The sequence below is a fragment of the Schistocerca gregaria genome, chromosome 9 (genome assembly GCF_023897955.1).
Source record: "Schistocerca gregaria isolate iqSchGreg1 chromosome 9, iqSchGreg1.2, whole genome shotgun sequence".
NCBI classification, from domain to species: domain Eukaryota; kingdom Metazoa; phylum Arthropoda; class Insecta; order Orthoptera; family Acrididae; genus Schistocerca; species Schistocerca gregaria.
Genome location: NC_064928.1, coordinates 61183884 through 61198831, shown reverse-complemented (window position 1 = coordinate 61198831; position 14948 = coordinate 61183884).

Below are 14948 nucleotides of genomic sequence, written 5' to 3'. Positions count from 1 at the left end.
AATGCCGATGCAATTTTTGTGTTTCATCAACACTCTGAAGGTCCACAAATCACAGAATGCCTCCAGATGTGCTTCGGAAACTACTACTAGTCTTCCAGGGAACGATCAAAGCGTAGACAGTTTGAGACATTACTCCCATGGAGAAAAGTCCGCATGGTGCTTATTGTGTTCAATGCCGATGCAATTTTTTTGTTTCATCAACACTCTGAAGGTCCACAGATTACAGAATGCCTCCAGATGTGCTTCAGAAACACCTGCTAGTCTTCCAGTGTACGATCAAAGCGTAAAAAGTTTAAGACATTAGTTCCATGGAGAAAAGTCCGCATGGTGCTTATTGTGTTCAATGCCGATGAAATTTTTGTGTTTCATCAACACTCTGATTGTCCAGAGATTACAGAATGCCTCCAGATGTGTTTCGGAAACTACTACTAGTCTTCAAGGGAACGATCAAAGCGTAGAAAGTTTGAGACATTACTCCCATGGAGGAAGTCCGCAGGGTGCTTATTGTGTTCAATGCCGATGCAATTTTTGTGTTTCATCAACACTCTGAAGGTCCACAGATTACAGAAAGCCTCCAGATGTGCTTCGGAAACTACTACTAGTCTTCCAGTGTACGATCAAAGCGTAGACAGTTTAAGACATTCCTCTGTAGGAGAAAAGTCCGTATGGTGCCTATTGTGTTCAATGCCGAATCAATTTCTGTGTTTCATCAACACTCTGAAGGTCCACAGATAACGGAATGCCTCCAGATGTGCTTCGGAAACTACTACTAGTCTTCCAAGGAACGATCAAAGCGTAGACAGCTTAAGACATTACTCTTAAGGAGAAAAGTCCGCATGGTGCTTATTGTGTTTAATGCCGATGCAATTTCTGTGTTTCATCAACACTCTGAAGGTCCACAGATTACAGAATGCCTCCAGATGTGCTTCGGAAACTACTACTAGTCTTCCAGTGTACGATCAAAGCGTAGACAGTTTAAGACATTACTCCCATGGAGAAAAGTCCGCATGGTGATTATTGTGATTAATGCCGTTGCACTTTCTGTGTTTCATCAACAGTCTGAAGGTCCAAAGATTACAGAATGCCTCCAGATGTGCTTCGGGAACTACTACTAGCCTTCCAGTGAACGATCAAAGCGTAGACAATTTAAGACATTACTCCCATGGAGAAAATTCGGCATGGTGCTAATTGTGTTCAATGCCGCTGCAAATTTTGTGTTTCATCAACACTCTGAAGGTCCATAGATTACAGAATGCCTCCAGATGGGCTTCGGAAACTACTACTAGTCTTCCAGTGTACGATCAAAGCGTAGACAGTTTAAGACATTACTCCCATGGAGAAAAGTCCGCATGGTGCTTATTGTGTTCAATGCCGATGCAGTTTTTGTGTTTCATCAACACACTGATCGTCCACAGATTAGAGAATGCCTCCAGATGTGCTTCGGAAACCACTACTAGTCTTCCAGGGAACTATCAAAGCGAAGACAGTTTGAGACGTTACTCCCATGGAGAAACGTCCGCATGGTGCTTATTGTGTTCAATGCCGATGCAATTTTTGTGTTTCATCAACACTCTGAAGGTCCACAGATTACAGAATGCATCCAGATATGCTTCGGGAACTACTACTAGTCTTCCAGGGAACGATCAAAGCGTAGACAGTTTAAGACATTACTCCCATGGAGAAAAGTCTGCATGGTGCTTATTGTGTTCAATGCCGATGCAATTTCTGTGTTTCATCAACACTCTGAAGGTCCACAGATTACAGAATGCCTCCAGATGTGCTTCGGAAACTACTACTAGTCTTCCTGTGTACGATCAAAGCGTAGACAGTTTAAGACATTACTCCCATGGAGAAAAGTCCGCATGGCGCTTATTGTGTTCAATGCTGATGCAATTTCTGTGTTTCATCAACACTCTGAAGGTCCAGAGATTACAGAATGCCTCCAGTTGTGCTTCGGAAACTACTACTAGTCTTCCAGTGAACGATCAAATCGTAGACACTTTATGACATTACTCCCATGAAGAAAATTCCGCATGGTGCTTATTGTGTTCAATGCCGATGCAATTTTTGTGTTTCATCAACACTCTGAAGGTTCACAGATTACAGAAGGCCTCCAGATGTGTTTCGCAAACTACTACTAGTCTTCCAGTGTACTATCAAAGCGTAGACAGTTTAAGACATTACTCCCTTGGAGATTAGACCGCATTGTAGTTATTGTGTTCAATGGCGATGTAATTTTTGTGTTTCATCAATACTCTGAAGGTCCACAGACTACAGAATGCTTCCAGATGTGCTTCGGAATTTACTACTAGTCTTCCAGTGTACGATCGAAGTGTAGACAGTTTAAGACATTACTCCCATGGAGAAAAGTCCGCATGGTGCTTATTGTGATCAATGCCGTTGCAATTTCTGTGTTTCATCAACTGTCTGAAGGTCCAAAGATTACAGAATGCCTCCAGATGTGCTTCGGAAACTACTACTAGTCTTTCAGTGTACAATCAAAGCGTAGACAGTTTAAGACATTACTTCCATGGAGAAAAGTCCGCATGGTACATATTGTGTTCAATGCCGATGCAGTTTTTGTGTTTCTTCAACATTCTCAACGTCCACAGATAACAGAATGCCTCCAAATGTGCTTCGGAAACTACTACTAGTCTTCCAGGGAACGATCAAAGCGTAGACCGTTTGAGACATTACTCCCATGGAGAAATGTCCGCATGGTGCTTATTGTGTTCAATGCCGATGCAATTTTTGTGTTACATCAAAACTCTGAAGGTCCATTGATTACAGAATGCATCCAGATATGCTTCGGAAACTACTACTAGTCTTCCAGGAACGATCAAACTGTAGACAGTTTAAGGCATTACTCCCATGGAGAAAAGTCTGCACGGTGCTTATTGTGTTCAATGCCGATGCAATTTCTGTGTTTCATCAACACTCTGAACGTCCACAGGTTACAAAACGCCTCCAGATGTGCTTTGGAAACTACTACTAGTCTTCCAGGGAACGATCAAAGCGTAGACAGTTTAAGACATTACTCCCATGGAGAAAAGTCCGCATGGTGCTTATTGTGTTCAATGCCGATGAATTTTTGTGTCTCATCAACACTCTGAAGGACCACAGATTACAGAACGCCTAAAGATGTGCTTCGGAAACTACTACTAGTCTTATAGTAAACGATCAAAGCATAGACAGTTTAAGACATTACTCCCATGGAGAAAAGTCCACATGGTGCTTGTTGTGTTCAATGCCGATGCAATTTCTGTGTTTCATCAACAGTCTGAAGCTCCACATATTACAGAATGCCTGCAGATGTGCTTTGGGAACTACTACTAGTCTTCCAGTGTACGGTCAAAGCGTAGACAGTTTAAGACATTACTCCCACGGAGAAAAGCCCGCATGGTGCGTGTTGTGTTCCATGCCGATGGAGTTTTTGTGTTTCATCAACAGACTGAAGGTCCACAGATTACAGAATGCCTCCAGATGTGCTTCGGAAACTACTACTAGTCTTCCAGGGAACGATCAAAGCGTAGACAGTTTGAGACATTACGCCCATGGAGAAAAGTCGGCATGGTGCTTATTGTGTTCAATGCCGATGCAATTTTTGTGTTTCATCAACACTCTGAAGGTCCACAGATTACAGAATGTATCCAGATATGCTTCGAAACTACTACTAGTCTTCCAGGGAAAGATCAAAGCGTAGACAATATAAGACATTACTCCCATGGAGAAAAGTCTGCATGGTTTTTATTGTGTTCAATGCCGATGCAATTTCTGTGTTTCATCAACACTCTGAAGGTCCACAGAATACAGAATGAATCCAGATGTGCTTCAGAAACTACTACTAGTCTTCCAGGAAACGATCAAAGCGTAGGCAGTTTAAGACATTACTCCTATGGAGAAAAGTCCGCATGGTGCTTATTGTGTTCAATGCCGATGCAATTTTTGTGTATCATCAACACTCTGAAGGTCCACAGATTACAGAATGCCTCCAGATGTGCTTCGGAAACTACTACTGGTCTTCCAGTGTACGATCAAAGCGTAGACAGTTTAAGACATTACTCCCATGGAGAAAAGTCCGCATGTGCTTATTGTGTTCAATGCCGATGCAGTTTTTGTGTTTCATCAACCCTCTGAACGTCCACAGATTACAGAATGCCTCCAGATGTGCTTCGGAAACTACTACTAGTCTTCCAGGGAACGATCAAAGCGTAGACAATATAAGACATTACTCCCATGGAGAAAAGTCTGCATGGTGCTTATTGTGTACAGTGCCGATGCAATTTCTGTGTTTCATCAACACTCTGAAGGTCCACAGAATACAGAATGCATCCAGATGTGCTTCAGAAACTACTACCAGTATTCCAGAAAACGATCAATGCGTAGGCAGTTTAAGACATTACTCCCATGGAGGAAAGTCCGCATGGTGCTTATTGTGTTCAATGCCGATGCAATTTCTGTGTTTCATCATCACTCTGAAGGTCCACAAATTACAGAATGAATCCAGATGTGCTTCGGGAACTACTGCTGGTCTTCCAGTGAACGATCACAGCGTAGACAGTTTAAGACATTACTCTCATGGAGAAAAGTCCGCATGGTGCCTATTGTGTTCAATGCCGATTCAATTTCTGTCTTTCATCAACACTCTGAAGGTCCACAGATAACATAATGCCTCCAGATGTGCTTCGGAAACTACTACTAGTCTTCCAGGGTACGATCAAAGCGTAGACAGTTTAAGACATTACTCCCATATAGAAAAGTCCGCATGGTGCTTATTGACTTCAATGCCGATGCAATTTCTGTGTTTCATCAACACTCTGAAGGTCCAGAGATTATAGATTGCCTCCAGATGTGCTTCAGAAACTACTACTGGTCTTCCAGTGAACGATCAAATTGTAGACAGTTTAAGACAAAACTCTCATCGTGAAAAGTCCGCATGGTGCTTATTGTGTTCAATGCCGATTCAATTCCTGTGTTTCATCAACACTCTGAAGGTCCACAGATTACAGAATGCCTCCAGAAGTGCTTCGGAAACTACTACCAGTCTTCCAGTGAACGATCAAAGCGTAGACAGTTTAAGACATTACTCCCATGGAGAAAAGACTGCATTGTGTTTATTGTGTTCAATGCCGATGCAATTTTTGTGTTTCATCAACACTCTGAAGGTCACAGATTACAGGATGCATCCACATGTGCTTCGGAAACTACTGCTGGTCTTCCAGGGAACGATCAAAGCGTAGACAGTTAGAGACGTTACTCCCATGGAGAATAGTCCGCATGGTTCTTATTGTGTTCAAAGCCGATGCAATTTTTGTGTTTCATCAACACTCTGAAGGTCCACAGATTACCGAATGCATCCAGATGTGCTTCGGAAACTACTACAAGTCTTCCAGGGAACGATCAAAGCGTAGACAGTTTAAGACATTACTCCCATGGAGAAAAGTCCGCATGGTGCTTATTGTGTTCAATGCCGATTCAATTTCTGTGTTACATCAACACTCTGAAGGTCCACAGATTACAGAATGCCACCAGATGTGCTTCGGAAACTACTACTAGTCTTCCAGTGTACGATCAAAGCGTAGACAGATTAAGACATTACTCCCATGGAGAAAAGACGGCATGGTGCTTATTGTGTTCAATGCCGACGCAATTTCTGTGTTTCATCAACACTCTGAAGGTCCACAGATTACAGAATGCCTACAGATGTGCTTCGGAAACTACTACTAGTCTTCAAGTGTACGATCAAAGCGTAGACAGTTTAAGATATTACTCCCATGGAGAAAAGTCCGCATGGTGCTTATTGTGTTCAATGCCGATGTAATTTTTGTGTTTCATCAAAACTCTGAAGATCCACAGATCACAGAATGCATCCAGATGTGCATTGGAAACTACTACTAGTCTTCCAGTGAACGATCAAAGCGTACCCAGTTCAAGACACTATTCGCATGGAGAAAAGTCCGCATGGTGCTTATTGTTTTCAATGCCGATGCAATTTTTGTGTTTCATCAACACTCTGAAGGTCCACAGATTACAGAATGCCTCCAGATGTGCTTCGAAAACTACTGCTAGTCTTCCAGTGTACGATCAAAGCGTAGACAGTTTAAGACATTACTCCCATGGAGAAAAGTCCGCATGGTGCTTATTGTGTTCAATGCCGATGCAATTTCTGTGTTTCATCAACACTCTTAAGCTCCACAGATTACAGAATGCATCACAGATGTACATCGGAAACTACTACTAGTCTTCCAGGGAGGGATCAAAGCTTAGACAATATAAGACATTACTCCCATGCAGAAAAGTCCGCGTGGTGTTTATTGTGTTCAATGCCGATGCAATTTCTGTGTTTCATCAACACTCTGAAGGTCCACAGAATACAGAATGCATCCAGATGTGCTTCAGAAACTACTACTAGTCTTCCAGTGTACGATCAAAGCGTGGACGGTTTAAGACATTACTCCCATGGAGAAGAGTCCGCATGGTGCTTATTGTGTTCAATGCCGATGCAATTTTTGTGTTTCATCAACACTCTGAAGGTCCACAGATTACAGAATGCCTCCAGATGTGCTTCGAAAACTACTACTAGTCTTCCAGTGTACGATCAAAGCGTAGACAGTTTAAGACATTACTCCCATGGAGAAAAGACCGCATGGTGCTTATTGTTTTCAATGCCGATGCAATTTTTGTGTTTCATCAACACTCTGAAGGTCCACAGATTACAGAATGCCTCCAGATGTGCTTCGAAAACTACTGCTAGTCTTCCAGTGAACGATCAAAGCGTAGACACTTTAAGACATTACTCCCATGGAGAAAATTCGGCATGGTGCTAATTGTGTTCAATGCCGCTGCAAAATTTATGTTTCATCAACACTCTGAAGGTCCATAGATTACAGAATTCCTCTAGATGTGCTTTGGAAACTACTACTAGTCTTCCAGTGTACGATCAAAGGGTAGACAGTTTAAGACATTACTCCCATGGAGAAAAGTCCGCATGGTGCTTATTGTGTTCAATGCCGATGCAGTTTTTGTGTTTCATCAACACTCTGATCGTCCACAGATTAGAGAATGCCTCCAGATGTGCTTCGGAAACTACTACTAGTCTTCCAGGGAACTATCAAAGCGAAGACAGTTTGAGACGTTACTCCCATGGAGAAACGTCCGCATGGTGCTTATTGTGTTCAATGCCGATGCAATTTTTGTGTTTCATCAACACTCTGAAGGTCCACAGATTACAGAATGCATCCAGATATGCTTCGGGAACTACTACTAGTCTTCCAGGGAACGATCAAAGCGTAGACAGTTTAAGACATTACTCCCATGGAGAAAAGTCTGCATGGTGCTTATTGTGTTCAATGCCGATGCAATTTCTGTGTTTCATCAACACTCTGAAGGTCCACAGATTACAGAATGCCTCCAGATGTGCTTCGGAAACTACTACTAGTCTTCCAGTGTACGATCAAAGCGTAGACAGTTTAAGACATTACTCCCATGGAGAAAAGTCCGCATGGCGCTTATTGTGTTCAATGCTGATGCAATTTCTGTGTTTCATCAACACTCTGAAGGTCCAGAGATTACAGAATGCCTCCAGTTGTGCTTCGGAAACTACTACTAGTCTTCCACTGAACGACCAAACGTAGATACTTTATGACATTACTCCCATGAAGAAAATTCCGCATGGTGCTTATTGTGTTCAATGCCGATGCAATTTTTGTGTTTCATCAACACTCTGAAGGTTCACAGATTACAGAAGGCCTCCAGATGTGTTTCGCAAACTACTACTAGTCTTCTAGTGTACTATCAAAGCGTAGACAGTTTAAGACATTACTCCCTTGGAGATTAGACCGCATTGTAGTTATTGTGTTCAATGGCGATGTAATTTTTGTGTTTCATCAATACTCTGAAGGTCCACAGACTACAGAATGCTTCCAGATGTGCTTCGGAATTTACTACTAGTCTTCCAGTGTACGATCGAAGTGTAGACAGTTTAAGACATTACTCCCATGGAGAAAAGTCCGCATGGTGCTTATTGTGATCAATGCCGTTGCAATTTCTGTGTTTCATCAACTGTCTGAAGGTCCAAAGATTACAGAATGCCTACAGATGTGCTTCGGAAACTACTACTAGTCTTTCAGTGTACAATCAAAGCGTAGACAGTTTAAGACATTACTTCCATGGAGAAAAGTCCGCATGGTATATATTGTGTTCAATGCCGATGCAGTTTTTGTGTTTCATCAACAATCTCAACGTCCACAGATAACAGAATGCCTCCAAATGTGCTTCGGAAACTACTACTAGTCTTCCAGGGAACGATCAAAGCGTAGACAGTTTGAGACATTACTCCCATGGAGAAAAGTCCGCATGGTGCTTATTGTGTTCAATGCCGATGCAATTTTTGTGCTACATTAAAACTCTGAAGGTCCATAGATTACAGAATGCATCCAGATGTGCTTCCGAAACTACTACTAGTCTTCCAGGAACGATCAAACTGTAGACAGTTTAAGGCATTACTCCCATGGAGAAAAGTCTGCACGGTGCTTATTGTGTTCAATGCCGATGCAATTTCTGTGTTTCATCAACACTCTGAACGTCGACAGGTTACAAAACGCCTCCAGATGTGCTTTGGAAACTACTACTAGTCTTCCAGGGAACGATCAAAGCGTAGACAGTTTAAGACATTACTCCCATGGAGAAAAGTCCACATGGTGCTTATTGTGTTCAATGCCGATGAATTTTTGTGTCTCATCAACACATTGAAGGACCACAGATTACAGAATGCCTGCAGATGTGCTTTGGAAACTACTACTAGTCTTCCAGTGCACGGTCAAAGCGTAGACAGTTTAAGACATTACTCCCACGGAGAAAAGCCCGCATGGTGCGTATTGTGTTCAATGTCGATGGAGTTTTTGTGTTTCATCAACACACTGAAGGTCCACAGATTACAGAATGCCTCCAGATGTGCTTTGGAAACTACTACTAGTCTTCCAGGGAACGATCAAAGCGTAGACAGTTTGAGACATTACGCCCATGGAGAAAAGTCCGCATGGTGCTTATTGTGTTCAATGCCGATGCAATTTTTGTGATTCATCAACACTCTGAAGGTCCACAGATTACAGAATGTATCCAGATATGCTTCGAATCTACTACTAGTCTTCCAGGGAAGGATCAAAGGGTAGACAATATAAGACATTACCCCCATGGAAAAAAGTCTGCATGGTTTTTATTGTGTTCAATGCCGATGCAATTTCTGTGTTTCTTCAACACTCTGAAGGTCCACAGAATACAGAATGAATCCAGATGTGCTTCAGAAACTACTACTAGTCTTCCAGGAAACGATCAAAGCGTAGGCAGTTTAAGACTTTACTCCCATGGAGAAAAGTCCGCATGGTGCATATTGTGTTCAATGCCGATGCAATTTTTGTGTATCATCAACACTCTGAAGGTCCACAGATTACAGAATGCCTCCAGATGTGCTTCGGAAACTACTACTGGTCTTCCAGTGTACGATCAAAGCGTAGACAGTTTAAGACATTACTCCCATGGAGAAAAGTCCGCATGTGCTCATTGTGTTCAATGCCGATGCAGTTTTTGTGTTTCATCAACCCTCTGAACGTCCACAGATTACAGAATGCCTCCAGATGTGCTTCGGAAACTACTACTAGTCTTCCAGGGAACGATCAAAGCGTAGACAATATAAGACATTACTCCCATGGAGAAAAGTCTGCATTGTGCTTATTGTGTTCAGTGCCGATGCAATTTCTGTGTTTCATCAACACCCTGAAGGTCCACAGAATACAGAATGCATCCAGATGTGCTTCAGAAACTACTACTAGTATTCCAGGAAACGATCAATGCGTAGGCAGTTTAAGACATTACTCCCATGGAGGAAAGTCCGCATGGTGCTTATTGTGTTCAATGCCGATGCAATTTCTGTGTTTCATCAACACTCTGAAGGTCCACAAAGTACAGAATGAATCCAGATGTGCTTCGGGAACTACTGCTGGTCTTCCAGTGAACGATCACAGCGTAGACAATTTAAGACATTACCCTCATGGAGAAAAGTCCGCATGGTGCCTATTGTGTTCAATGCCGATTCAATTTCTGTGTTTCATCAACACTCTGAAGGTCCACAGATAACATAATGCCTCCAGATGTGCTTCGGAAACTGCTACTAGTCTTCCAGTGTACGATCAAAGCGTAGACAGTTTAAGACATTACTCCCATATAGAAAAGTCCGCATGGTGCTTATTGAGTTCAATGCCGATGCAATTTCTGTGTTTCATCAACACTCTGAAGGTCCAGAGATTACAGAATGCCTCCAGATGTGCTTCAGAAACTACTACTGTTCTTCCAGTGAACGATTAAATTGTAGACAGTTTAAGACAAAACTCTCATCGTGAAAAGTCCGCATGGTGCTTATTGTGTTCAATGCCGATTCAATTCCTGTGTTTCATCAACACTCTGAAGGTCCACAGATAACAGAATGCCTCCAGAAGTGCTTCGGCAACTACTACCAGTCTTCCAGTGAACGATCAAAGCGTAGACAGTTTAAGACATTACTCCCATGGAGAAAAGACTGCATTGTGTTTATTGTGTTCAATGCCGATGCAATTTTTGTGTTTCATCAACACTCTGAAGGTCACAGATTACAGAATGCATCCAGATGTGCTTCGGAAACTACTGCTAGTCTTCCAGGGAACGATCAAAGCGTAGACAGTTAGAGACGTTACTCCCATGGAGAAAAGTCCGCATGGTTCTTATTGTGTTCAAAGCCGATGCAATTTTTGTGTTTCATCAACACTCTGAAGGTCCACAGATTACCGAATACATCCAGATGTGCTTCGGAAACTACTACAAGTCTTCCAGGGAACGATCAAAGCGTAGACAGTTTAAGACATTACTCCCATGGAGAAAAGTCCGCATGGTGCTTATTGTGTTCAATGCCGATTCAATTTCTGTGTTAGATTAACACTCTGAAGGTCCACAGATTACAGAATGCCACCAGATGTGCTTCGGAAACTACTACTAGTCTTCCAGTGTACGATCAAAGCGTAGACATTTTAAGACATTACTCCCATGGAGAAAAGACGGCATGGTGCTTATTGTGTTCAATGCCGACGCAATTTCTGTGTTTCATCAACACTCTGAAGGTCCACAGATTACAGAATGCCTACAGATGTGCTTCGGAAACTACTACTAGTCTTCAAGTGTACGATCAAAGCGTAGACAGTTTAAGATATTACTCCCATGGAGAAAAGTCCGCATGGTGCTTATTGTTTTCAATGCCGATGCAATTTTTGTGTTTCATCAACACTCTGAAGGTCCACAGATTACAGAATGCCTCCAGATGTGCTTCGAAAACTACTGCTAGTCTTCCAGTGTACGATCAAAGCGTAGACAGTTTAAGACATTACTCCCATGGAGAAAAGCCCGCATGGTGCTTATTGTGTTCAATGCCGATGCAATGTCTGTGTTTCATCAACACTCTTAAGCTCCACAGATTACAGAATGCATCACAGATGTGCATCGGAAACTACTACTAGTCTTCCAGGGAGGGATCAAAGCGTAGACAATATAAGACATTACTCCCATGGAGAAAAGTCCGCGTGGTGTTTATTGTGTTCAATGCCGATGCAATTTCTGTGTTTCATCAACACTCTGAAGGTCCACAGAATACAGAATGCATCCAGATGTGCTTCAGAAACTACTACTAGTCTTCCAGGAAACGATCAAAGCGTAGGCAGTTTAAGACATTACTCCCATTGAGAAAAGTCCGCATGGTGCTTATTGTTTTCAATGCCGATGCAATTTTTGTGTTTCATCAACACTCTGAAGGTTCACAGATTACAGAAGGCCTCCAGATGTGTTTCGCAAACTACTACTAGTCTTCTAGTGTACTATCAAAGCGTAGACAGTTTAAGACATTACTCCCTTGGAGATTAGACCGCATTGTAGTTATTGTGTTCAATGGCGATGTAATTTTTGTGTTTCATCAATACTCTGAAGGTTCACAGATTACAGAAGGCCTCCAGATGTGTTTCGCAAACTACTACTAGTCTTCTAGTGTACTATCAAAGCGTAGACAGTTTAAGACATTACTCCCATGGAGAAAAGTCCGCATGGTGCTTATTGTGTTCAATGCCGATGCAATTTTTGTGCTACATCAAAACTCTGAAGGTCCATAGATTACAGAATGCATCCAGATATGCTTCCGAAACTACTACTAGTCTTCCAGGAACGATCAAACTGTAGACAGTTTAAGGCATTACTCCCATGGAGAAAAGTCTGCACGGTGCTTATTGTGTTCAATGCCGATGCAATTTCTGTGTTTCATCAACACTCTGAACGTCGACAGGTTACAAAACGCCTCCAGATGTGCTTTGGAAACTACTACTAGTCTTCCAGGGAACGATCAAAGCGTAGACAGTTTAAGACATTACTCCCATGGAAGAAAGTCCACATGGTGCTTATTGTGTTCAATGCCGATGAATTTTTGTGTCTCATCAACACATTGAAGGACCACAGATTACAGAATGCCTGCAGATGTGCTTTGGAAACTACTACTAGTCTTCCAGTGCACGGTCAAAGCGTAGACAGTTTAAGACATTACTCCCACGGAGAAAAGCCCGCATGGTGCGTATTGTGTTCAATGCCGATGGAGTTTTTGTGTTTCATCAACACACTGAAGGTCCACAGATTACAGAATGCCTCCAGATGTGCTTTGGAAACTACTACTAGTCTTCCAGGGAACGATCAAAGCGTAGACAGTTTGAGACATTACGCCCATGGAGAAAAGTCCGCATGGTGCTTATTGTGTTCAATGCCGATGCAATTTTTGTGATTCATCAACACTCTGAAGGTCCACAGATTACAGAATGTATCCAGATATGCTTCGAATCTACTACTAGTCTTCCAGGGAAGGATCAAAGGGTAGACAATATAAGACATTACCCCCATGGAAAAAAGTCTGCATGGTTTTTATTGTGTTCAATGCCGATGCAATTTCTGTGTTTCATCAACACTCTGAAGGTCCACAGAATACAGAATGAATCCAGATGTGCTTCAGAAACTACTACTAGTCTTCCAGGAAACGATCAAAGCGTAGGCAGTTTAAGACTTTACTCCCATGGAGAAAAGTCCGCATGGTGCATATTGTGTTCAATGCCGATGCAATTTTTGTGTATCATCAACACTCTGAAGGTCCACAGATTACAGAATGCCTCCAGATGTGCTTCGGAAACTACTACTGGTCTTCCAGTGTACGATCAAAGCGTAGACAGTTTAAGACATTACTCCCATGGAGAAAAGTCCGCATGTGCTCATTGTGTTCAATGCCGATGCAGTTTTTGTGTTTCATCAACCCTCTGAACGTCCACAGATTACAGAATGCCTCCAGATGTGCTTCGGAAACTACTACTAGTCTTCCAGGGAACGATCAAAGCGTAGACAATATAAGACATTACTCCCATGGAGAAAAGTCTGCATTGTGATTATTGTGTTCAGTGCCGATGCAATTTCTGTGTTTCATCAACACTCTGAAGGTCCACAGAATACAGAATGCATCCAGATGTGCTTCAGAAACTACTACTAGTATTCCAGGAAACGATCAATGCGTAGGCAGTTTAAGACATTACTCCCATGGAGGAAAGTCCGCATGGTGCTTATTGTGTTCAATGCCGATGCAATTTCTGTGTTTCATCAACACTCTGAAGGTCCACAAAGTACAGAATGAATCCAGATGTGCTTCGGGAACTACTGCTGGTCTTCCAGTGAACGATCACAGCGTAGACAATTTAAGACATTACCCTCATGGAGAAAAGTCCGCATGGTGCCTATTGTGTTCAATGCCGATTCAATTTCTGTGTTTCATCAACACTCTGAAGGTCCACAGATAACATAATGCCTCCAGATGTGCTTCGGAAACTGCTACTAGTCTTCCAGTGTACGATCAAAGCGTAGACAGTTTAAGACATTACTCCCATATAGAAAAGTCCGCATGGTGCTTATTGAGTTCAATGCCGATGCAATTTCTGTGTTTCATCAACACTCTGAAGGTCCAGAGATTACAGAATGCCTCCAGATGTGCTTCAGAAACTACTACTGTTCTTCCAGTGAACGATTAAATTGTAGACAGTTTAAGACAAAACTCTCATCGTGAAAAGTCCGCATGGTGCTTATTGTGTTCAATGCCGATTCAATTCCTGTGTTTCATCAACACTCTGAAGGTCCACAGATAACAGAATGCCTCCAGAAGTGCTTCGGCAACTACTACCAGTCTTCCAGTGAACGATCAAAGCGTAGACAGTTTAAGACATTACTCCCATGGAGAAAAGACTGCATTGTGTTTATTGTGTTCAATGCCGATGCAATTTTTGTGTTTCATCAACACTCTGAAGGTCACAGATTACAGAATGCATCCAGATGTGCTTCGGAAACTACTGCTAGTCTTCCAGGGAACGATCAAAGCGTAGACAGTTAGAGACGTTACTCCCATGGAGAAAAGTCCGCATGGTTCTTATTGTGTTCAAAGCCGATGCAATTTTTGTGTTTCATCAACACTCTGAAGGTCCACAGATTACCGAATACATCCAGATGTGCTTCGGAAACTACTACAAGTCTTCCAGGGAACGATCAAAGCGTAGACAGTTTAAGACATTACTCCCATGGAGAAAAGTCCGCATGGTGCTTATTGTGTTCAATGCCGATTCAATTTCTGTGTTAGATTAACACTCTGAAGGTCCACAGATTACAGAATGCCACCAGATGTGCTTCGGAAACTACTACTAGTCTTCCAGTGTACGATCAAAGCGTAGACATTTTAAGACATTACTCCCATGGAGAAAAGACGGCATGGTGCTTATTGTGTTCAATGCCGACGCAATTTCTGTGTTTCATCAACACTCTGAAGGTCCACAGATTAAAGAATGCCTACAGATGTGCTTCGGAAACTACTA